The following is a 25,564-nucleotide window of genomic DNA, read 5'->3' as shown; positions in this document are numbered from 1 at the left end:
ACCATAGAGTCATAGAGTCATAGAAATGTACAGCATGGAAACAAAACCTTTGGTCCAACCTGTCCATGCCGACCAGATATCCTAACCCGGTCTAGACCCACCTGCCAGCACCTGGCACATATCCCTCGAAACCTTTCCTATTCATATACCCAACCAAATGCCTCTTGAATGTTGCTATTGTACCAGCCTGCACCACTTCCTCTGGCAGCTCATTCCATACACGGATCAACCTCTGTGTGAAAAAGTTACCTCTTATGACTCTTTTATCTATTTCCCCTCGCACCCTAAACCGATGTCCTCTAGTCCTGGACTCCCTGACCACAGGGACAAAAAAACTTTGCCTATTTACCCTCTCCATGAAACTCATAATTTTGTAAACCTCTATAAGGTCTCCCCTCAGCCTCCGACACTCCAGGGAAAACAGCCCCAGCCTGTTCACCTCTCCCTATTGTTCAAATCTCCAACCCTGACAACATCCTTATAAATCTTTATTGAACCTTTTCAAGTTTCACAACATCTTTCCAATAGGAAGGAGACCAGAATTGCATGCAGTATTCCAACAGTGGCCTAACCAATGTTCTATACAGCCGCAACATGACCTCCCAACTCCAGTACTCAATACTCTGACTAATAAAAGAAAAAATACCAAACGCCTTTTTTCACTATCCTGTCTACTTGCGACTCCACTGTCAAGGAGCTATGAACCTGCACTCCAAGGTCTCTTTGTTCAGCAATACTACTTCGGACCTTACCATTCAGTGTCTAAGTCCTGTTAACATTGCTTTCCCAAAATGCAGCACCTTGCATTTGTCTGAATTAAACTCCATCTGCCATTATTATCCATGGGGTGGGGTGGGTAGTTAATGAGGTGAGTTCAATAAGATAGCACCAGGAAACTAACTCAGCCTCGTGCAGACAATCCCTCTGTCCCACTCTATGAATGCTGGCTCGTGTTACAGGATGCTATTGAAGTGTCTACATTTCAGCATTCTGAAGCCTGGGGACGCATCCTTCCATGACACTGCCTCTCAGTCTCACCCTCTCTGCCTACTTCCCAAAACCCTCCCATGTGGTAGTATTTAAACTGATTCCTCCGCCATCTCTCTGCGGCGGTGATGTTTATACCCACAACACGCTCTTGTCATAACATAATGGAGATATGGATTTGCAAATGGATGGGAGCTGTACATCTTGTCAATTCCAGCATGGGCTGCAAGTCTCCCCACACTGGTCTGGGATCTAACATAGAATTACTGAGCAATACACTGGTGTGGTGTACACAGTTCTACAGGCTTGTACAGCAACAGCTCCTGGGTTACAGATCAATGCACTGGGTGGGCTACACAGTCCGACATGTTGGGAGCGTAACTGCTCCTTGTTTACGCATCAATGCACTGGGTTGTTGTACACAGCACTACGTGCTGGGAGGGTAACTGCTCCTGGTTTCCAGATCAATGCACTGGGGCGGGATACACAACCCTACATGCTGGGAGGGTAACTGCTCCTGGTTTACAGATCAATGCACTGGGGTAGTGTACACAGTCCGACATGCTGGGAGGGTAACGGCTCCTGGTTTACAGATCAATTCACTGGGATGGGGTACACAGCCCTACATGCTGGGATGGTAACTGGTCCTGGTTTAGAGATCAATGCACTGGGACGGGATACACAGTCCTACATGCAGGGAGGGTAACTGCTCCTGGTTTACAGATCAATGCACTGGGATGGTGTACATAGTCCTACATGCTGGGAGAGTAACTGCTCCTGGTTTACAGATCAACGCATTGTGGTGGTTTACACAGTCCTACATGCTGGGAGGGTTACTGTTCCTGGTTGACAGATCAATGCACTGGGGTGGTGTACATGGTCCTACATGCTGGGAGGGTAACTGCTCCTGGTTTACAGATTAATTCACGGGTGGTCGCTGTGCTGGTTAGAATATCTGGTTGAGGTTTATGGATAATGCAATGATGTGGTTTGTGTAGCTCCCCATGCTGGATGGATATTTGTTTTAGGTTCCCACATTCGTGCCCTGCTGTGGTCTGGACAGCTCCCCGTGCTGGACAGATATCTAATCCGAGTTTATAGATTAATGCCCTGCTATGTTCTGCACAGCTCCCGGTGCTGGACAGATATCTAATCCGGGTTTATGGATCAATGTTCTGATCTGATCTGCACAGTGTTCCACGCTGGACAGATTGCTAGGTTGTACTGAGCAATACACTGACCTGGTCTGCACAGTGTTCCACGGTGAACAGAGATCTCCTCTGGGTTGATGGTGTCTCGGCTGGTTCTGTGAGTTGGATTGAGAATGTGGTATATCTAAACATCTCAGCTGATCTGGCAATGCAATTAGATCCCATTCCTGTGATTGGACCCTCCGTTTCTAACCCCATTAATGTTACAGTGTCTCCTGGCAGATTACATCCTGTTGGTGGGGAGGGTAGGGGGGAAAGGTGACGAACAGGTCAAGGTGTTCTCCGGAATGTTGTGTCCCCTACATTCTATAACTGACCTTCCCCCAAACGTTCTGTCCCCAACATTCTTTAACTGCCATTCCACGGAATGTTCCATCCCCAACATTCTATAACTGACATTCCCCGGAACGTTCTGTCCCCAACATTCTATAACTGATAACCCCCGGAACGGCCGGATGTCAGGGAATTGAGCAAGCGATAAGACCCCGAGGGAAGGGATCCCGTTCCAGGGAGAAGGAGACACTGTTCCGAAGGCCCCTCAGCCAGTTAAAGGAGTGAACACGTTTTCCCTGCGTTTACATTTCTTCACGACACAGGATCGACCAATTTAGACCAAAATACAGAAATTACCAAACTCCGTTTGTCTCCAGGAAACTGGGAGAGAATCTTTCAGGACAGCAACGTTTCCACCCTCAGTATTAGGAACTGGGAAGGAGTGACCTGTGTCTGCTCTCGAATGATCAAGTGAGTGGGAATGTTCTAGAAACCATCTGTCCTTATGGATGTGCCTCTGTGTTTTTGGGGAGGGAGGGTTTCTTGTGGTTTGGTATCACACTTTTGCCAGAAATTCCGAGCTTTCCATTTGCTATTCCAGCTCCAATTATTTTAATAAATCCCTGAATACAGGGGCACATTTGAAAATCTCACTGGGTCCCCGATCAAACGGGTCCCTTTGCCTCCAGGCTCATGGATAATGCGTTTAATTTCCTTCCTCACAGTTAACGTAGTAACCATCTACGTCCTGCTTTATAAAGATTGTGGATTGTCTCCATGTGTCAGACGTTACCTGGGGGCCATGGCAGCGGCGGATCTCCTGGTCATTATCCTCGACCTGATCCTGAGACACATTCCCATTGTTTATGGGGAACAGTTTTATTTCCTGAAGTACTCCGTCCCCGTGTGTAATATCCACGCCGTCCTGCTTTTTGCAGCCACTGACTGCTCTGTCTGGTTCACCGTCACTTTCACCTTTGATCGGTTTGTGGCCAATTGTTGCCAGAAGCTGAAAAGTAAGTATTGCAGTGAGAAAACGGCGGCTGTGGTTCTGGGAGCAGTGAGCGTTCTGAGCTGTTTAAAGAACATTTTTCTGGTATTTTATGCTCATGGCTCGGTATTGGCTAGAGAACGCCCCCTGGTTTTGTGATGTAACAGACGCTGTTCTATCCTCCAGTGTCTGGACCACAATCGAGTTCCTCCACCACATTCTAACCCCGTGTGTCCCATTTCTCCTGATTCTGCTGCTCAATGGTCTCACCATCAGATACATTTTAGTGACCAGCAGAGCCCGCAGGAGACTCCGCGCTCACGCCAATGGGGACGCTCAGTCTGACACTGAAATGAGAAACCGAAAAAAATCAATCATTTTACTGTTTGTGATCTCGGCCAATTTCATCCTGTGATGGTCAACGTTAATGCTGTATTCTATATGGTACCGTATGTGGCAGATTGTGGATACCCCTGTGTATCTCGAAGAATTTGTGCGGGAATTGGGCTTCATGCTGCAGCTCCTCAGTTGCTGCACAAATACCGCAATTTATGCCGTGACCCAGACTAAGTTCAGGCAGCAGCTGAAGAATGTGCTGAAATATCCCTTCACCCAAATCCATCCATCCATCAAATTCCCTCATTAATCACACCATCCAGGATTTTCTTATTTCAGTTCAGTATTTCAGCGATGGAGCAGCCTGTCGCTATGGTAACATACTGAGCGTAGCGCTGGTTTGTCCATCCTTATGCTACGGGGAGTTGGGGGGGAACAGGGAAACATTTCAATGTTTCTAACAACTCAGGGGCCAGTGAGAAAAGACACCATCCCACTGACTGTATCCATCACTTCCATTTGTAAACAATAAAAATGTTGATTAAAGCGTGCTGAGCAGCAGAGTGACCAATGTTGTTGTGTGTCTTTGTGCTGGAGAAGCTGAGCTGGAGAGAGACAGACTCAGCCCCAAGTCCTGGTCCTCAGGGAAGGGGAGGGCACCGGGTCCTGAGCTCAGCAGCTTGGTTAAACTCCCTCTGTCCCCACTCCAACCTGGCCTCCCCATTTCCTCTCCCCAACCCTTTCTCCTCATTTCTCTCCCTCTCTCTCTTTGCACATTCTCTCTCTCACAACCTCAAGGGGAGAGGGAAGAACCAGGGAGACAGAGTGTGTCAGAGACGGAGGGATGTAGAGGGGAGAGAGACATTCAGCCAAAGAGAAACGGAGGGTGGTGGGGCGGGAGAGAGAGAGAGAGAGAGAGAGAGAGAGACAGACAAACAGTCAGTCAGACAGACAGAGGTAGGCGGATCGAGAGTGAGAGAACGTGGAGACAGAGATGAGCAACGGAAAGACAGGGTAAGGGGGCGAGAGAGATATAGAGAGAGGAGGAGATGATGGGCGAGAGAGAGAGAGACAGAGGGAGGGAGTGAGACAGAGCAGGAGAGCGAGAGAGAGCGTGAGAGAGAGAGAGAGAGAAGGAGAAAGATCTAGAGAGAGGGGCCAGGAGAGACGGAGAAAAGGGGCGAGAGCAATAGGGGAGGAGAGAGCGGAAGGGCAGAGAGAGAGAGAGAGAGAGAGAGAGTGAGAGAGAGAGACAATGGTGAGAGATGGGGTCAAGAGAGAGAGAGTGGGGAATCGATAGAGAGCAGGTAAGAGATAGAACTTTACAGGTTCTTACCCACCTCGATGGCTGCATCATCTACCTGAAAGCCCACCTGCACCTATTGGCCCTGGTGGCACACTGAATCGGACACACAGGCAAGATGCTGCCAGCCATTCCTGGTATGCAGCGGGATTCGCTGCAGCTGCCCAAGCCCTGCTGTCACAGTGCCTCATCTCTCTACCGAAAAATGTCGGGAAGCCGATGGCCAAACATGATTACCTACGAGTTCCTGATGGTGCGTTCACGCACCTTCTAACTGACCTTGCCCATATGCCTCAGAAAGAGTAATACAAACGTGTCCTAGTTATTGTCGACATGTTGTCAAAATGGGTAGAGTCATTACCCATCAACAAAAAAATGCCACCATAGCAGTGGAGAAAATGTATCCTGCAGGACGTTATTACAAGATTTTTACATCCCAGGGCGCTTGGAAACATATGGTGGATGGGGCCCATTTCACCGCAAAGCTCATTACTGCTGACTGTTACGCCGTCGGGATACGCTCGAGATACTACATTCTGTACCACGCCCCCAGTCATCAGGAATGGTGGAGAGAATGAACGGCACCCTCAGAACCACCCTTCCCTAAATTACTCAGGACACAGGACTGACTTGGCCAGACGGCCGGCCACTGGTGTTTTACACAGTAAGAGGACAGGGAAAACGAATAACGGAAATTACACCCTTTGAAGTGCTAACGGAACGACCCATTCACACAGATGCTGGACCCACAAAACTAGACAATGACACAGCATTGCTCCTAACACAGGAAACTCTCTTGGATTACGTTCAAGTCCTTAGTAGAAGGATCACTTTAAACCATGGTGCACTAACTCACTGCTCTTGACACCTGCAGCATTCTGGTCTGCAGCAGAGTGCATCATCGTAGATTTACTTGGACACAACTTGTTTGCCCACAATTCCATTTTCAATAATAGTTAGACAGGAACCTAAACCCACCACCTAACAATATAAAATAACACATATTTTGTCTGCGCCACAAGGCATACCCTGGCTGGCGTTGTCATGGGCTCTCACGTGGTATGTGGTACCACTCCTCTACCACTCCCAATCGTCTCCCTTCCAGAAGCTTATTCCCCATAGAAAGCGCGCCCTCACTGCCCTAGACTATATTACCCCCCCCCCCCCACCCGCGTTTTCCTGTCCACTTTCGAAAGCCTACACCTCGACATAGAGGCATATCAACTGGCCACCACGCTAGAGGAGATGCCACGGCTGAAGTACTTGCCCAGTTGAATGTAGAGTCTGTCGCCATTCGCACTGTCGCCCTACAAAACAGAATAGCCCTGGACAACTGGCTGGCCAAAATTGGGGCACTTGCACCTTCATTGGCACAGACTGCTGTACCTACACCGCTGACCCCACCGGCCTCACAGCGCCAGAGACCTGGGTTCAATTCCCGTCTCAGGCGTTTGACTGTGTGGAGTTTGCACATTCTCCCTGTGGGTTTCCTCCGGGTGGTCTGGTTTCCTCCCACAGTCCAAAGATGTGCAGGTCAGGTGAATTGGCCATTCTAAATTGCCCGTAGTGTTCGGTCAAGGGGTAACTGTAGGGGAATGGGTGGGTTACGCTTCAGCGTGTCGGTGTAGACTTGTTGGGCCGTAGGGCCTGTTTTCACCCTCTAAGTAATCTAATCTAATTTGATCTAAGTAATCTAATCTAAAAAAAATATAACGGACCTGACACACCACTTTCCACAGGCTGCTGCTATCTCAAATGAACCGGAGTCCCACTGAGACCTGTGGACCTGGGCAACCTCCTGGCTTGGCTCACGGGGCACTGAACTGCTGGAGGAACTAATGTCCCGTATTGCGGTTGTGGATACCAATTTCCTGATCATGGGCCTCCGTATGTGCTGCTGCCGGTTTTGTACAGCACTTTTACCCCTGCTCTCCTCACAAAACAGCTTGTACAAATTCGCTGGAGTGGGATCCCTTCCCCGACACAAACTACACTTGGTCAGATTTAGACACTGACTGCTACCTGTTTGACACCGAAACCCCACCATCTGATAGCCTACTTGGTTCGGGCTACATTGCACTTTCTCAACATGCTCTTGAAAAAAGAAAAGGTGAACTGTGGGAAAAAATCTGCTACACTGTCCACCCACAACATAACCACATAAAAAAAAACCACAGAAGCATGTCTCCGAAACACAAAAATCATGCCTGGTAATACACATAGAATACACCCACAATGCCTCAGTTTTGGCCAAACAGGCGAATATAGAATCCAGACATTCTAAGCTACTCCCAAACCAAATAAGATACCTCTCAAACAGCCTTCACAGGAAGCTCCTAGCCTGGCTCATCTCTTCAGCCCTAAGACCCTTCGCACAAGCTCGTTTCCCATATAAAACGACAGCGCATAAACAAGAGGCAAACTGAGAGACCCTTCAAGACTTTGCTCCCAGGAGGAAAATAATGGACAGAACTGAAAACCAGGAGAAGGAGCACTTACACATACTCGTGCAGACAGGAAATACGTTAAGAATCCCAGAGAAGACATTCTCACGTATTCAAGGAGATGGCTGGAATCTCCAGTGTCAATTACAATTGAATTGTTACTGCCAGACGCTTGTGAAAATTCCATTCAGTTTATTCTTGTTTTAATCGCTTTACAATTTTCACCACTGTACTGTTACTGCTTTACAATTATCACCTTTGTATTGTACCCCTATGAAACCTGCCTGCACCCTGTGCTTGGGGGAGAACATTCTGGCCATCTGTGCGGAGAATCAGTTCTGTGTCAGCCGGGTCAATGTCTTTTCCGTGATGTCAATTTTTTAAATCGTATGTGGTCTCTGATCCATTGAGCTGAATTTCTCTGACACCACGTGATCGTGAATTGCTGATGTTTTTACCGTGTTATCAGTCTCCTGTGTGGGATCTCAGTGAAACCCACATACACTACATCATTTTCACTCTCCTCTGATCACTTCCTCAAAAATTTACTTGGCTACAACATGCCTGCCTACAATTCCATTTTCAATAATATCTAGACAGGAACACAAACCCACCACCTAAGAACATACAGTGACACTTAATGTGTCTGTGGCCACAGATGTGTTAGGCATCACCTCCTCTGTCAAAACCATGCTGACTCCTTGATCAAACCTTGCCTCGACAAGTCGCAATAAATTATCTCCTTCACAGGTTATCCCAAACGTTTCCCGACCACTCCTGTGAGACTCACTTGGCTGTATTTCCCTAGTTTGTTTCTATTTGCCTTGTTAAAAAGTGGAACCCCATTAGTAGTCCTGCAGGCCTCGACCAACTCCCCTGTGGCCAAAGAGGAAAGTGAAACATGGGTCAGAATCCGTTAAATTGCTCCTTTGTCTCACAGAGCAACGTGAGATACAACTGCACTCTGAGCTGGGGATTTGTCCACGTTTAAGACTCTCAAAACCTCCAGTATTGTCTCAGCCCCTATATGAAACTGATCAAGAACCTCTCAGTGCATTTTCCTGCATTCTATACAGATGTCTTCCCACAAAAGGACTGTTCACCAGCTGAATGTGTAAATGATTCATCCAGTTATCCTGTTTACAACTATACACAACTGCACTGTCACACTGGAGGGAACACATCCATGTATTTTAACTGGAAAACACTGTGTTTAGCCTTTGCGGCAACAAACCATATAACTTTGATACCCAATGGATCATTGCTGCAGTGAGAAAGCGTTTGAGCGTTCTCTATCTGATTAGACTTGATTACACCTCCTGCGTGGACTCCAATCCGTTCACATCTGACATGAAGGATGTTTTTCCCTCTGCTGTTCATCACATCCAGGATAGAACTGCGGCAAAAATTATTACTGTCTTCATTGACCGAAGTAGTTGATGCCGATGGCTCAACTTGTAATGGGAACTATCCACAAGAGAACTTTTCAACAGGAACACAGTTCTGTCTTCTGTGCAAGGGATCATTTCACAAGCGCAGTATCAAGCTTCTACTAGGCCATGTGCAGTCATTCTTCCTCGAACATTCACAGTATCCGACTCTAACTAGAACAAAACCAGATGGTGCTGGAAAAACTCAGCAGTTCTAGTAGCATCTGAAAAAGGAAATCAGAGTTAACATTTCGAGTCCAGTGACCATTCCGCAGAACTGACGATAGCTGGGAAAATGTTGGTCTGTCTGCAGAAGATATAGTGGTGGTTGGGGGAGGGGAAGGAGTTAACGATAGGTAGGGATAGAGTTCAAATAGAGAGAAGAACAGTTGGACAAATGAATGGATGATGATCTGGCTAGCAGGGTGAATAGTTGTTAATGGAGACTGCTAGTAGCGAACCATATGTGACTGCTAGTAGCGAAGATTATTTGACAACAAGGCCTGGCGTGTGGGATAGGGGAATAGGACATGGGAGAGTTCAGGCCCTAAAAAAATTGAAATTGATATGTGGTCTGGAGGTCTGCAGACTCCCTAAATAGAAACTGAGGTGGTGTTCTTCCTTGAGATTCGCTGAAACTCTTCTTGAAGGCAGAACCTGGATGTTCTGCAGTGTGGTCACCCAGTCCAAACTTCGTTTCCCAAGATAGTGGAAGCCACATTGCGAGCAGTGATTGTAGTAGAGTGGATTGCATAAAGTGCAGTTCATGTGTTGATTCAACTGGAAGGTCTGTTTGGGCCATTGGAATCAAAGGAGGGAAGACGTTAATGGACAGGTGAGGAGAGAAATCATGAGGACAAGAAACCTAACAAAAAAGCACTTCACCTGAATGCTCGTCGCATTCATAACATGGTTGAAGAGTTAATGGCACAAATCAACATAAATGAAAATGATTTAATAGCCATTAGAGAGGCACGGTTACAGGAAGGCCACGACTGTGAGTTAAATATCCAGGAGTACGAGACTATTTGGAAGGTCAGACAGCAGTGTAAAGAAGGTGGTGTCTCTTTGTTATTCAAGGCCGACATCAGGGCTGTGTGGAGAGACAATATATGTTGTATGGAGAATGAGTTTGAATTAATTTGCGTGGAAAGTAGAAATTCTAAGAAAAACAAGTCACTGACAGGTGCAGTCTATAGGCCAGCAAATAATAACATCACACTGGTAAATGCAATAATCAAATAAATAAGCAATGCCTGTAAAAGTGGGTGAGTTTTTATCATTAGGGATTTTAATCTACATGTAGCTTGGTCGAACCAGCTCAGTCACAGTACCTTTGAGGAGGAGTTCGTTGAGAGTACCCGTGATAGTCTTCTTGAACAATATGCAGTGGAACCGACGAGGGAGAAAGCAATGTGTAAAGGAACAGGAATAATTAATGATCTCATAGTTAGGGATCCTCTTGGAAAGAGTGATCACAGTATGGCAGAACTTAGAATTCAGATGAGAAGTGTGAAGAGAAGATCCAATACCAGGGTCCTGTGCACGTACAGTGGGCACAACAATAGAACGAGAGTGCACCTGGCTAAAGTAGACTGGAAGCAAAGGTTATATGGTGGTACAGATAACGAGCAGTGGAGGACTCCCTAAAACGATGTTTTTGTAGAAGTGCTCATCAAAAGCATATTCAAGTGAAAAGGAAAGACTGTAAGAAAAGGGGTAATCTGCCATGCGTGTCTTATGAAATAAGGGAGGCTATCAGACTGAAAGAGAAGGTATACCAAGTGGCCAAGAACAGCATGAAACTGGAAGAGAGGGAAAACTTTAAAGATAAGCATGAGGGGAAAAACAAACTAGTACAGAATACAAAGACGGATAGCAAAAGTTTCTATAAAAATATAAAACGAAAAAAACAGTGACTAAAGTAAAGATTGGTCCTTTCGAGGATGAGAAGGGACATTTAGTCTTGCGATGTGATGAAATGACCGAGGCATTGAACAGGTATTTTATGTCAGTCATCACAGTGGAGGATGCTAATAACATGCCAGTATGTGGCAAAGAGAGAAAGACAGGTGAGGACCTGGAAACAAACATTATTACGGAAGAGGTAGTGTTAGGTAAGCTAATGGAGCTGAGGATTGGCAAGTCTCCTTGCCGTGAGGGAATGCATCTCAGGGTATGAAAGGACACGGCGGGAGAAACAGCAAGTGCTCTAGTGGCAATTTTCAAATTCACTAGACTGCGTGGCAGTCCCAGCAGACTGGAATACAGCTGGTGTGACACCACTGTTTAAAAGGGAGGTGGATAAAAGATTGGGAATTATTGATTAGTTAGCTTAATTTCTGCAGTTGGGAAGATGTTTGAGCCTATTATCAAGGAAGAAGTAGCGGGGCATCTCAATAGAAATTCGACAGATGCAACGTAAGTTCATGAAGGTTCAAGCAGAGATGTTATGTTGCAGCTGTAAAAGGTGCTGGTGAGGCTATCCTTGGTGCATTGCGTGCACTTCTGGTCCCCTTACTTGAGAACGGATGTACTGGCACTGGGCGGAATGGGGTGCGGGGTGGCGGTGGAGAGGAAATTCACTAGGTTGATTCCGGAGATGAGGGGGCTGGCCTATAAAGAGAGACTACGTAGATTAGGATTATTTTCTTTGGAATTTAGAAGAATGAGCGGGGAATCTTACTTTGAACGGAATAGATTAGGGTAGCATTGGAAAGGATGCTTCCACATTGCGGGTGAAATTCTGACAGGAGGGCATAGTCTCAGGATTAGAGGGAGCAGATTTAGGACTGAGTTCAGAAGGACCTTCTCCACCCAGACGGATATTACTATTTAGAAAATCTTGCCCAGCGAAGAACTTGATGCTGGTACAACAAAGGTTTTTTATGGATAAGAGTGATACTTCTTTTGAACGATAAATGAAATAAGCGATAGAGTGAGAGGGCGAGAAAGCGGATTTAAGTCTTTAGAAAGATCAGCAATGATGTCATTGAACGGCGGAGCAGGCTTGAATGGCCGGACAGCCTACACCTGCTCGGGATTTTAGGTTCTATGCATTTATGTGTCACAAAAGCAGCGATGCAGTGGGAAGACTCCATGGGGCGAGTTGCGGGAGGTGTTGGGAGTGAAGGCAAAGTGCAACAAGGTTTCCTGTAGGGAATGGTCCCTGTAGATGATGGACAAGGACGGGAGAGGGATATATGTGTGATGATGACATCTCGCAAAAGGTGGTGGAAATGTTTTTTTTTAATTGATGATCACTTGAAGCACTACTACGAATACATTTGCCAACGTTTATTGGTGCGGCATTGAGAGCATTCTGTCTGGATGTTTCAGTACCAGGTATGGCATCTGTACCATTCAAGATCGGAGACACAGCGAGTGGTGAACTCGGCCTGGACAATCACAAAGGCCAACATATTATATGTTTACATTTTCTTTATAAATCTATGCTACTTAACACTGCGATCTTCTTGTATTGATCGCAAGACAAAGCTTTTCACTGTGCCTCAGAACACGTGACAATAAATTCAATTCAATTCAAATGTGAAATGTCGACGAGATGGATTTTTGGAGCAGCATGTGGTGGAGCCAAGTAGGGAACAGGCAATACTGGATTTAGAGTTGTGCAATGAGGCAGACGTGACAAGGAAGCTGAAGATAAAGGAACCCTTAGGAGGCGGTGATGATAACATGATTACATTTACCCTGCAATTTGAGAGGGAGAATATACGATCAGAGTTAATGGTTTTAAAGTTGAATAAAGACAAATATAGAGGCATGAGGGAGGAGCTGGATGAAATTGGTGAGGTGAGGAGCCTAGCAAGAAAGCAGGAAAGTGGAAATGCAATGGCAGGAGTGTCTGAGCATAATTCAGCAGACACATCAGAGACACATCGTGTGGAAAATGAGGAATAGTGCAGGGAGAATGCGGCAACCATGGCTGACTTAGGAAGTCATCAATAGCATAAAAGCAAAAGAGAAAATATATAATGTGGCGAAGGGCAGTGAGCAATTAGAGGATTGGAAACTCACAAAGACCTACAAAGGGCAACAACAAAACAAATGAGGTGGGAGAAGATTAAATATAAGAAAACTAAGAATATAAAGGTAAACTGCAGTTGTTTCTTTATTCGTATAAACGCAAAAGAGAGGAAGAAGTCGACAATGGGTTGAGGAACTGAAAAAAATATTTTGTGCCTGTCTTCGCAGTGGAAGACATGAGTTATACCCAAACATACAAGAGAATGGGGGAACAGAAGTGAGTCTCGTGCCATCACTGAGAAGGTGCAAGAAGCACTGAAGGGCCTGAAGGTGGATAAATCATCTGGATCAGGTGGAGTACACGCCAGGTAGACAACTGAAGAAATCGTGCATGCGTTAGTGGAGAACTTTCAGGAATCGCTAGAATCAGAAAGGCTGCTACAGGGCTGAAAAGTCACAAACGTGACACCCCATTTTAAAAAGAAACAACACAAAAGCTGCAAATTACAGACCAATCAGCCGAAACTTGGTTGTGGGTAAGGTCCTGGAATCTATTGCGTTGGAACAAATTTCTGAATACTTGGAAGTGTATGTAAAAATAAGGCAAAGTCAGCATGGTTTCAACAAGGGGAGGCCATGCTTGATAAATCTGTAAGAATTCCGCTTTGAGGAAGTAACGAGGAAGGTAGACCAAGAAGAGCCATTGGATGTTATGTATTTGGACTTCATGAAGGCCTTTGATATTTGCCGCACAGAATAAGATAAGAGCTCATGGTGTCGGAGGCAAGGTGCGCTCGCAGGACAGAAAGAAGAGCAGACTCACTGCGCTGAATGGCTTAATTTCTGCTCTATTGTCTTATGGACTTATGCATCGAATGACCTCAATCTGCAAGTTTCCCTCCAAGGAACGTGCCAGCCTGCCTTGAAGCATAGTCAGCGAAGATCTGATTTAGTGCTGATCCAGACTTGATGGGCCAAATGGTCTCTTTCCGCCCTCCATCTTCTATTTTATCATTCTTCCGGAAAAAAAAGATTAACATAATGACCAGACTTGTGGCCGGTCCTCTGACTCTTCTCTGAACGGGCAGTTGCTAAAGTTCCAGCATCATTTCCCTGCTCTTATGTTCCCACCTGCTGTCAAGAACAGAAAGCATCTCTTACCCCGCGAGACCACTTGATCCCTTGCCCAATCACCTTCAAACATTCGTGAATGCCTACTCCAATTTCTCTTTTATTACTGTTAACAGTCACACTTTTATCATTGTTCCTCCCCAAATTCATTATCACCCACTTAACTGGATTGAATTCCTTTCAGCACATTTTCTTGCCAATTGTTTCCAATCTCCCTGCAGTCTATGGCATTCTTCCTCATGGTTAACTACATGACTAATTGTTACATGATTTACAAACTGCTAAATGATGGCCACGACAAATAATTAAAAATCGTTGACCTCTCTGAGAAAACAATAGAACTCGTAGAAGCCATGGTTCATAAGCTTGCAGAGGACAGCCGAATTGGAGACTGTAAAGAAGATGATCTAAGATTCCAGAAGGCTCTTAATCCAATGCGTCTTTGGGCAGAAAAATGTCACATGGAGTTCAATCTGGATAAATGGAAGGTATTGCATTTTGCTACATCAAATAAGAGTAGGGCTTATACCTCGGATGCTGCCTGAATTGCTGTGCTCTTCCAGCACCATTGATCCAGAATCTGGTTTCCAGCATCTGCAGTCATTGTTTTTACCTTATACAATTAATGATCGGGCATTGCATCGTGTTGTGAGACACGAAGGCCAGGAATGCAAGTACATAATTCTTTTTAGTTTGCTTCATATACAGACAGAATGGTTAAAAAAGTTGTCATCTTGCCTTCGTTGGTCAGTCCTTTGAGAGTAGGAGTTGGTATGTTATGTTGAAGTTGAATAGGACATTGGGTGATGCCTCTTCTGGAATATTGTGTCCAGCTCTTGTCGCCCAGTAATAGCAAGGAAAATATTCAGCTGGAGTAGGTTTAGAACAGGGATACCAGTGTATGGCTAGTGGGGAAGGTTTGTGTTATAACGAAAGGCTGGATAGGCTGAGAATATTTTCACTCAAACACTGGAATTTGAAAGGCGACCAGATAGAAATTTATAGATTTTTGAGAGTTCAGCTAGAGTTAACTGTAACTGTCATTTCTTCAAGGAGGGGCACTTCAAGACGAGAGGGCAAATGTTTAAAATGAAAAGAGGGATTTAAAATAAGACATGAGAGGCTTTTTGTTTAACAGAGGATGGTTTATGTGTGCAATTCACTTCCTGAGGCAGTGATGAATGAAAGTACATTTACAATAGTTACAGGATATTTGGATCGATAAATGAATTGGAAACTTTCAGTGGGATTAACAAAAGCTATTCATTCATGACTAGTACATTATTTATTGCCCAGAGGAAAGTTCAGAATAAACTACGATATTATGGATCTGGAGTCACATACCAGCCAGACCAGATAGGTATGGCAGTTTCCTTCCCTATCAGGAATTAGTGAATCAGATCCATAACAACTGATTCAACATCATCATTAGGCTCTAGGTATTTATTTAAATAAAATTCCAGCATCTGCCATGCCAGGGTTTGAACCCGTGTCCATAGAATTATATCTGGACAATCATATTAACAATGCAGTAATAATATCACAAGGGCATTATTAACCCTCAGCAGTTACAAGAGCCGTCAGATGCGACTCATTTAGTTTGGCATTATGTGCAGTATGAGTTGGTAGGAGTGAAAGGCCTGTTTTCAGCTGTGTGAGTCTATGACTTTGACACTATTAAACTGGCAGCTGGTTTGGATTAACAGCAGCGTTGACAGTTTAATTGATCTCCTTCTGGGATATGTAATCTTGCTGGTTACTTTGGAGGTTCTTCTGCTCATTGAACCCTTCCCACACACGGGACTGTTGAATAGTCTGTCCCCAGTTTGACTGAGTAGATAAGTTTCCACTTCAGCAGATAATTGAATCCCGCATTGCGCTGGTTTATCTGTGATATCGGTGTCCTTGTATCTACCCAGGAAGAACGATAGGTTCAACTCATGTCCACGCAGACACAAGTCCCGTTGTCCATGTTGTGAATGTGTTTTTATTCTTCCCGATATACCCACAGGGTGTGGATGTCGCTGCTCAGGACAGCATTTGTTGTTCTTCCTGATTCACTGCTGTCTCGCTGCATGAGAGACATGGATTCGATCCCAATCTCATGTGACTGTGTGCATTTTTCACATTCTCTCTTTGCTTGTGTGAGTTTCCTCCCACAGTCTGAAGGTGTACAGGTTACTGTGATCAGCCATGGAAAATGAAGGGGAAAGGAATTGGTATGGAATGTGGGTCTGATAAGATGCGCTTCGAAGGGATGGTGTCGACGGGAAGGGCCGAACGGCCTGCTTTCCCACACGGTCGTCATTCTCGGATTAGGGGTCAGCTATGCTGTTCAGGTCCTGGAGTCACAAGTCGGGCAGATTGGGTAAAGATGGTGGCATCCCCTGCATAAGCGATATGCATGAATGGATTGCAGGAAATTAAAGGCATGTTCTCTGTTCCTGAGGTCAGGCTTTCATTCCAGGTTTTATTCGTCGAACTTTAACATTACCAGTTCCGTGTGTGAGTTCCCACGGATCACTAGTTTATTATAAAACCACAGCACCACCTTCTCCAGGTTGCAGTATTTATTGGGAACAAGAAGCTGATTCTGAGCTGATGCGACAAAAGCAGATCCTACTGTCAATGTCAAAAACACTGATCCAAACAGGAAAATGAAATTTCGAACCTTGCCACCCCAAAGTTAAAGTCTCCACACGCTTTAGATGCGCCAATCGGCTGTCTCAGCAACATGTACTGTTCATGGTCATAATATTATAAATGGGGGAAAGTATTTCCTTCCGCCCCGCTTTTGACCAGGAGCTGTCCCAACCTCGGAAATACATGCGCCTCTCTCTCGTCTTTCCATCCCAATTTCCGATTGGATCTTCGTGCATGCTTCACACTGTTTCTCTGATTCCGGGTCCGGACCTGGGATTATGTGTGATTGCATGCAGCAGTTGGTACTGCCTTGTGTGGGCAAAGTGATGAAGTAGCCGATGTTAAACTATAATGCTATTGAAGCATACATTTCAACAATATCCTGCACTGTCCCAAGAGTTTGGAGAGTTTCATTAATCCCATTCTTCAATACTCTCATTCATGGAATCTCCACAGTCTCTGGGGACGCTAAGGTTAAAGATTCGGTACATTCTGCGTTCCCACATGCCTGTCGCTAAGTCTTGATATTATACATTCTTCCTGACATTTCCTCCACTACCATACTGGTTGCAGTTTGCAAGCGTTGTCTGTGGAATGCTGTAACCGTTCAATAGTTCGTATTCTGCATTGTGATTGCAGCGAATTCGGCTTGAATCCACATCATGGCGGTCAGTTTTCTCAAAGGTTTACTTTTGGTGAAACACGGTAAGAAATTAATCGTTTTCACATAATATTCTCCGAGGTGATGATTTGTTTTCTATCGAATTTAGTTCTCTGATATTTCTGCGTTTCATGTATCAGGATTTAAACCCAAAAGTTCTTGAAGATGTCTCTCCCTCGCACTCTCCCTAACTCTCTCTTCCGTCCCTCATCCCATTTGTCTTCCTGTTCCTGAAAAAACACACTGGCTCATTAATGCCACACTCACAGGAATCCGATTCACGAGAGAAGAAAAAAAGGATAGCCAACTCCCATTCCTAGATGTGATGGTACAGAGAACACCAGACGGAGAATTCACTACAAGGGTATACAGGAAAGCCACACACACAGACCAAGTCCTAAACTGCGAAAGTAACCACCCCAACACACACAAACGAAGCTGCATCAGGACACTATTCAAAAGGGCCACAACACACTGCAGTACATCAGGACTGCAAAAAGAAGAAGAGGAGCACCTATACAAGGTATTCACCAAAAACGGATACCCGCGCAACTTCATCAGCAGATGCCTAAGAGAAAGGCCACGGAACGAGGACATATCACAACCAAAAGGACTAGCCACACTAACATACATCAGGAGCATCTCGGAACTGACTGTCAGACTACTGAGACCCCTAGGACTCATAACGGCACACAAACCAACAGCCACGCTCAGACAACAACTCACCAGAACGAAGGACCCGATACCCAACATGAACAAGACGAATGTAGTGTACAAAATACCATGCAAGGACTGCACTAAACACTATATAGGACAAACAGGAAGACAGCTAGCAATCCTCATACATGAACATCAACGAGCCACGAAACGACACGACCAGCTATCCTTAGTATCCACACACGCAGACAACAAGCAACATGAATTCGACTGGGACAACACTACTATCGTGGGGCAAGCCAGACAGAGAACAGCCAGGGAATTCCTAGAGGCATGGCATTCATCCACAAACTCCATCAACAAACACATCGACCTGGACCCAATATACCAACCACTACAGCGGACAGCTGAAACTGACAACCGGAAGCGGCAGGGACAGACCACTATAAACACCGGAGGAAACATCAAAGAAATGCTTCGCAGGAGGCTCCCAAGCACTGATGATGTCGCCTAGCCAGGGGACGAAACGTTTGCAACAAAAACTTCCAGCTCGGCGAACAGAACCACAACAATGACTGATGTTGTCTATGATATGGAAGTGCCAGTGTTTGAGTTGAGTAGACAAAGTTAAAAATTACACAATATCAGGGCATAGTCCACCAGGTTTATTTGGAAGCACTAGCTTTCAGAGAGCCGCTCCTTCACCAGGTGTGTGTTTTTCTGCAGAAACTTGGCATGTGTGTCAATATGCGCGATCTTTTGGAAGATCATCTGTACTTTAACAAACCGTTCGTGGTGTCGATGGTACCCATGACTTGGAGGTGTTGGTGTTGGACTGGGGCGGCCAAATTTAAAAATCACACAAAGCCATTTTAGATGCCAACAGTTGACAAATACCTGATGAAGAAGCAGTGTATGGAACACTGGTGCTTCCAAATACGTCTGTTCGATACAATCTGGTGCTGTGTGATTTTTACTCTGATTGTTCTTGGTAATGTTTAACTGATCGAAGACAGTGAAAGAATTTTCGTTCGTGGAGATGAAAATTTCAAATATTATCCACCTCAGCGGAACAAAAATGAATAGTTTGTATGTGTGATGAATCTCCACAATGCGCTTGCGCCAAGTAAAAGTCGAACTTACAACTGCCTGATCCGTAGCCAGCTATACGAATGGTTATACCACTGGCCAGATGCACAGCCGAGATTTTACACGCTAAAGAGCTGTGGTGTTAACAAGGACATGAGCATTAACAGTAACAGTCACAAGGTGAAAAAAGAACAAAGATAATCACCATCATTGATTCTCTTCAAATTGTCCTCAAAAAACGACCATTCACAATCTGATCAACCAATCAATGAGGCCACTACTTATCAAGGAAATTGCAACTTACTTTGCTGCTTTTTTATCATAATTTGAGGTAAATTCCAGCCTAATCATAACATCGCATATTCCCGTTAATTTTCAGTTTTAGATTACGTTACCCGTGCCACGTGATAGAGATTCGAGGAATAGGGAAAGAGAACACTTAAATGCGTGGCTACAGGGATGGTGCAGGAGGGAGGGATTCCGGTTTTTGGATAACTGGGGTTCTTTCTGGGCACGGTGGAACCTCTATAAACAGGATGGTCTACACCTGAACCTGAGGGGCACCAGTATCCTTGGGGGGAGGTTTGCTAGTGCTCTTGGGGGGGGGGGGGGTTTAAACTAACTCTGCAGGGGCATGGGAAACCAGATTGTAGCTTCAGGGTACAGGGCCTGGAGTGTAGGGAGGTTAGGAACATGGCATCAATTTCCAAGGAGGGTGCCTGTAAACAGGAAAGTGGCTTGAAGTGTGTATACTTCAATGCAAGAAGTATACGAAATAAGGTAGGTGAACTTGCAGCGTGGGTTGGTACCTGGGACTTCGATGTTGTGGCTATTACGGAGACATGGCTAGAACAGGGACAGGATTGGCTGTTGCAGGTTCCAGGATTTAAATGTTTTAGTAAGGTCAGAGGTGGGGGTAAAAGAGGGGGAGGTGTGGCATTGCTTGTCAAAGATAGTCTTACAGTGGTGGAAAGGACGATGGATGAGGACTTGCCATCTGAGGTAGTTTGGGCTGAGGTTAGGAATAGGAAAGGTGAGGTCACCCTGTTAGGAGTCTTTTACAGGCCTCCTAATAGTCCTAGAATCATTGAAGAAAGGATAGGGAAGGTGATTCAGGAGATGAGTGACAGTAATAGGGTGGTTGTTATGGGGGACTTTAACTTTCCTGATATTGATTGGGAAAGCTATAGCTCAAGTTCGTTAGATGGGTCAGTGTTTGTTCAATGTGTGCAGGAGAGTTTCCTGACACAATATGTAGACAGGCCAACAAGAGGTGAGGCCATACTGGATTTGGTTCTGGGTAACGAACCAGGCCAGGTGTTAGAATTAGAGGTAGGTGAGCACTTTGGGGATAGTGACCATAATTCAGTGATTTTTACTCTCGTGATGGAGAGGGATAAGTGTGTACTACAGGGCAAGAGTTATAGCTGAGGTCAGGGAAATTATGATGCGGTGAGGCATGACTTAGGATGTGTGGCTTGGAAAAGTAGACTCCAAGGCAAGAGTGTACATGATATGTGGAGCTTGTTCAAGGAGCAACTATTGAGTGTCCTTGATAATTATGTACCTGTCAGGCAGGGAGGAAAGGGTCGTGCGAGGGAGCCGTGGTTTAATAAGGAATTGGAATCCCTTGTTAAATGGAAGAGGGCGGCCTATCTCAAGATGAGACGTGAAGATTCAATTGGGGCGATTGAGAGTTATAGGGTAGCCAGGAAGGACCTGAAGAGAGAGCTAAGAGCAGCAAGGAGGGGACATGAAAGGTCCTTAGTCGGTAGGATTAGGGAAAACCCTAAGGCTTTCTATAGGTATGTTAGGAATAAAAGAATGACTAGGGTAGGAATAGGTCCAGTCAAGGATAGTAGTGGGAAGTTGCGTGTGGAGGCGGAAGAGATTGGGGAGACACTGAATGAATACTTTTCTTCAGTATTTACTCAGGAACAGGGCATTGTCGTCGATGTGAATACTGAGTCACAAATAAGTAGAATGGATGGCTTTGAGGTATGTAGAGAAGAGGTGTTGGAAATCCTGGAAAAGGTGAAAATAGATAAGTCCCCTGGGCCTGATGGCATTTATCCTAGGATTCTCTGGGAAGCAAGGGAGGAGATTGCAGAGCCATTGGCCTTGATTTTTATGTCCTCTTTGTCTACAGGAGTAGTGCCAGAAGACTGGAGGATAGCAAATGTGGTTCCCTTGTTCAAAAAGGGGAGTAGGGATAACCCTAGTAACTATAGGCCGGTGAGTCTCACTTCTGTTGTGGGCAAAGTCTTAGAGAGAATTGTAAGGGATAGGATTTATGCACATCTGGATAGGAATAATGTGATCAAGGATAGTCAGCATGGTTTTGTGAAGGGCAGGTCGTGCCTCACAAACCTTATTGAATTCTTTGAAAAGGTGACGAAGGAGGTTGATGAGGGGAAAGCGGTAGATGTGGTATATATGGATTTTAGTAAGGCGTTTGATAAGGTTCCCCATGGTAGGCTACTGCAGAAAATACGGAGATATGGCATTGAGGGTGAGTTGGAGGTTTGGATTAGGAATTGGCTGGATGGAAGAAGACAGAGGGTAGTAGTTGATGGCAAAGTTTCTTCATGGAGTGCCGTCACTAGCGGTGTTCCGCAAGGATCTGTTTTGGGACCATTGCTGTTTGTCATTTTTATAAATGACCTGGAAGAGGGGTTAGAAGGTTGGGTGAGCAAGTTTGCGGATGATACGAAAGTCGGAGGAGTTGTTGGTAGTGAGGAAGGATGTGGCAGGTTACAGCAGGATATAGAGAAGCTGCAGAGCTGGGCAGAAAGGTGGCAAATGGAATTCAATGTAGCTAAGTGTGAGGTGATTCACTTTGGGAAGAATAACAAAAAGATGGGGTACTGGGCTAATGGTCGGATACTTGGTAGTGTGGATGAGCAGAGGGATCTTGGTGTCCATGTACACAGATCTCTGAAAGTTGCCACCCAGGTAAATAGTGCGGTGAGGAAGGCATATGGCGTACTGGCTTTTATTGGTAGAGGAATTGAGTTCCGGAGTCCTGAGGTCATGATGCAGTTGTATAAGACTCTGGTGCGGCCGCATCTGGAATATTGTGTGCAGTTTTGGTCGCCATACTATAGGAAGGATGTGGAGGCACTGGAACGGGTGCAGAGGAGGTTTACCAGGATGTTGCCTGGTATGGAAGGAAGATCGTATGAGGAAAGACTGAGACACTTGGGGCTGTTTTCATTAGAGAAAAGAAGGTTTAGGGGTGACTTGATTGAGGTGTACAAGATGATTAGGGGGTTAGATAGGGTTGACAGTGTGAACCTTTTCCCGCGTATGGAGTCGGGTATTACAAGGGGGCATAGCTTTAAATTAAGGGGGGGGGTAGATATAGGACTGAAGTTAGGGGTAGGTTCTTCACTCAGCGAGTCGTAAGTTCATGGAATGCCCTGCCAGTAGCAGTGGTGGACTCTCCCTCTTTATGGGCATTTAAGCGGGCATTGGATAGGTATATGGAGGATAGTGGGTTAGTATAGGTTAGGTGGGCTTGGATCGGCGCAACATCGAGGGCCAAAGGGCCTGTACTGCGCTGTATTCTTCTATGTTCTATGTTCTATGTTAATGACCTGTCCGTATTTGCAGGAAACTGAACAACATGAAATGACTGAAAACGTCCTTCCTGTGATGTAAACCAGTGCAGAGTCGGCCAGAAAAGAAAAGACAAAGACATGAAACATCACTCCCGTTTCTCTCTGTACCAATGCGTTTTGATGGGTTGAATATTTGCAGGACTTGTCTTTAATATCTAAAGAATCAATTATTTCCCCGGGAAAGATTCTTCATAAATCAATTAACATCTGAGCCGTTGAATCATATTTTACTTCAGATTAAAATAGTTGAAGATCCTTTCCCCAGCCTAATGTCCCAATCCTCCCTCCTCTTCCATGTAAATACCAGCTGCTCCAAGTGCGGTTGGAGCTCCCAACCTGACGTTTCAATGCTTCTTGCTGCTCCATTCAATAGAAGCTGCTCTACTTGAAGTTGGAGATCCCAGTTTGATGTCCCAATGCTCCCTGCTCCATGTCAATAGAAGCGGTCCAGTTGAGGTTGGATCTATCACTCTGATGTCCCAATGCTTCCTGCTGCTACACGTCATTAAAAGCTGCTCCGGGTGAGAGTGGAGCTCCCAGACGGATCTCGCAAAGCTCCCTGCTCTATGTCAACTGAAGCTGCTCCAAATGAGGTTAGATCTCGCAGTATGATGTTTCAATGCTCCCTGCTGCTTCATGTCAATAGAGGCTGCTCCAGGTGAGGCTGGATCTCAGTCTAAAGTTCCAATACTCCCTGCTGCGCAATGTCAATAAAAGTTGCTCCAGGTGTGGTTGGAACTCCCAGTCTGATGTCACAATGCTCCCTGGTCCATGTCAACAGACGCTGCTCCAGATGAAGTGGGAGCTCCCATTCCTGGCAGATCACACACCTCTATACTATCATAGAAATACTGCCCACTTAGCATTTCCACCACTGGAGCCATTGGTGGTATATCCACATCATGAGAAACTGATATTAATTTTAGGCACCACCGAATCATTATTTCCAAAAGTCATTCTTTCTTAAACCTTATTTAGCATATGCATATTGCAGTCAATCCGAAGTTAGATAATGGTGCTAATTGATGTATGCTCAATAAAAATTATATCCTATTTTTCATGTTGAGTAATTTCGACTTTGCAAGGACAATGTTTGTAATGAAATCACACTTTTATTCCAGGTAAGGGAATGTGGTTTACATTATTTAAAATAACCTTGTTCACTGTGTAAAATGATCAAATAAATCTCAATTTCAAAACAAAATTGGTTACGTTGGCATCCATCTGAAATGTGGTGCCTTATTCTTTCAACCACACGGGTATTAGAGCGAAACGTCTGTTAATGACATGCGTATAAAGCCACTTTAAATCATTTTTCATGTTTATGCTGCATGAATCTGCGGTTATTGATCCACAGTTTAGGTTCAGCCCCTACAGTTAACATGCTGACTTCTCCAGTTTTTCATAGTTCAATGTGATGCATCCAGTGTGTGCATAACGAGAGGGAGCTCGCTTCCCACATCTTGTATTTAGGCCTTATGTCCAGCATTCATCAATGGCGAGAGCAAGGGGCGAGGGCGAGACCAATGTGTAAGTCTTTCCGTGCCCATGCACAGCACCCACATCGGCAATTCTCTACTGTGCATTTACAGCTAGTTCTCGGTGCCCCCACACCCACGCCCTGCTCCTTTCGAAATATCTCCATTATTTTGTGCTCTTCTCACCAAGATGAACCACTTCTACTCAACCTGCTCCAGATTTCATTTGACAAAATACTCATTAAGAATCCCACTGCATAAACATGCCCTTCACATCTCTTGTTATTTGGCTTTCCTGGATCTCTTTCGTACGATAAAAGGTCACAGCAGCTTGACTTGTAAAAGAAAGTCGCGTTCCTTTTCAATATCCCAATGCAATCTACATTTCAATGCAGTTTAGGCAACAGGACCAAATTATTCTTTGAGATTTTATAATAGCGTCGATGCATACAAACTGATATTGCAGTTCCAATTTCAGTAAGACAGTTGTGATCATCCAAAAATAGCAACATTAAAAATCACGGATAGCACCGACGAGAGTGGGACTCGAACCCACGCGTGCAGAACATAATGGATTAGCAGTCCATCGCCTTAACCTCTCGGCCACCTCGGCCACCTCGTCACATGCGCCTGCCTACCTATAACCTTATGAATAAGTGAATTGCATAAATTATGCAGAGCAGCAGACATTTCTCCCTTGTTTTGGTGAAATCATAAATAGCACAGTACGGTTCCAAGACTATTGTCTGACATCTGGGTTGTGGGGCAAGCGCATTCCCACTGTGACACTCTGCTCACAGTGGTCTGAACAAAAATGAAGAAATGACTATGTAACAAGGTCTGTTGAATTCTGTGAAGATTTGAAGTCAATGGAATGAAGAACCCGAGACAGCAGGAGGTGTTCTTTCAAGAAAGAGTTGGATAGAGCTCTTAAGGATAGTGGAATCAAGGGTTATGTGGATAAGGCAGGAACAGGATACTGATTGAGGATGATCAGTCATGATCATATTGAATGGTGGTGCTGGCTCGAAGGGCAGAATTGCCTACTCCTGCACCTATTGTTTATTAAATTGCCTGTGAGGAATTGTTTGCCAGACTGGAGTAGAGTGCATAGTGCTCAATGTCATTATTCGGAACACCTTTCTTCCACTCAGATATGTTTGACATGCACTTGTGTCTAGGACAGACAATTTCAAAATCCTAAATAAGGCTAAACTGACAATTGAACTCAACAATGCAAAAACCTTGATCTGCATCAGTTTCCTGGGCCGTGCGACACCAAGTCACTGTATGATCACAGCAACACAGTGAGCAAGTGTC

At 45.1% G+C, this 25,564-nt stretch overlaps 1 non-coding gene across 1 annotated transcript; it reads right to left on the bottom strand.

Annotated features, from left to right (window-relative positions):
• Nucleotides 1-24,775: 24,775 nt before the first annotated feature.
• Nucleotides 24,776-24,858, bottom strand: trnas-gcu (transfer RNA serine (anticodon GCU)). Its single transcript has one exon. It is a non-coding gene; the product is annotated as a tRNA-Ser (tRNA).
• Between the last annotated feature and the right edge of the window lie 706 nt (nucleotides 24,859-25,564).

This window comes from Chiloscyllium plagiosum, unplaced genomic scaffold, assembly GCF_037043375.1.
Source record: "Chiloscyllium plagiosum isolate Xiang-an unplaced genomic scaffold, Cpla_swu_hap1 HiC_scaffold_14, whole genome shotgun sequence".
Lineage (NCBI taxonomy): Eukaryota > Metazoa > Chordata > Chondrichthyes > Orectolobiformes > Hemiscylliidae > Chiloscyllium > Chiloscyllium plagiosum.
The sequence above is the reverse complement of the archived record's forward strand: the minus strand, read 5'-3'. Positions and strand labels throughout refer to the sequence as shown.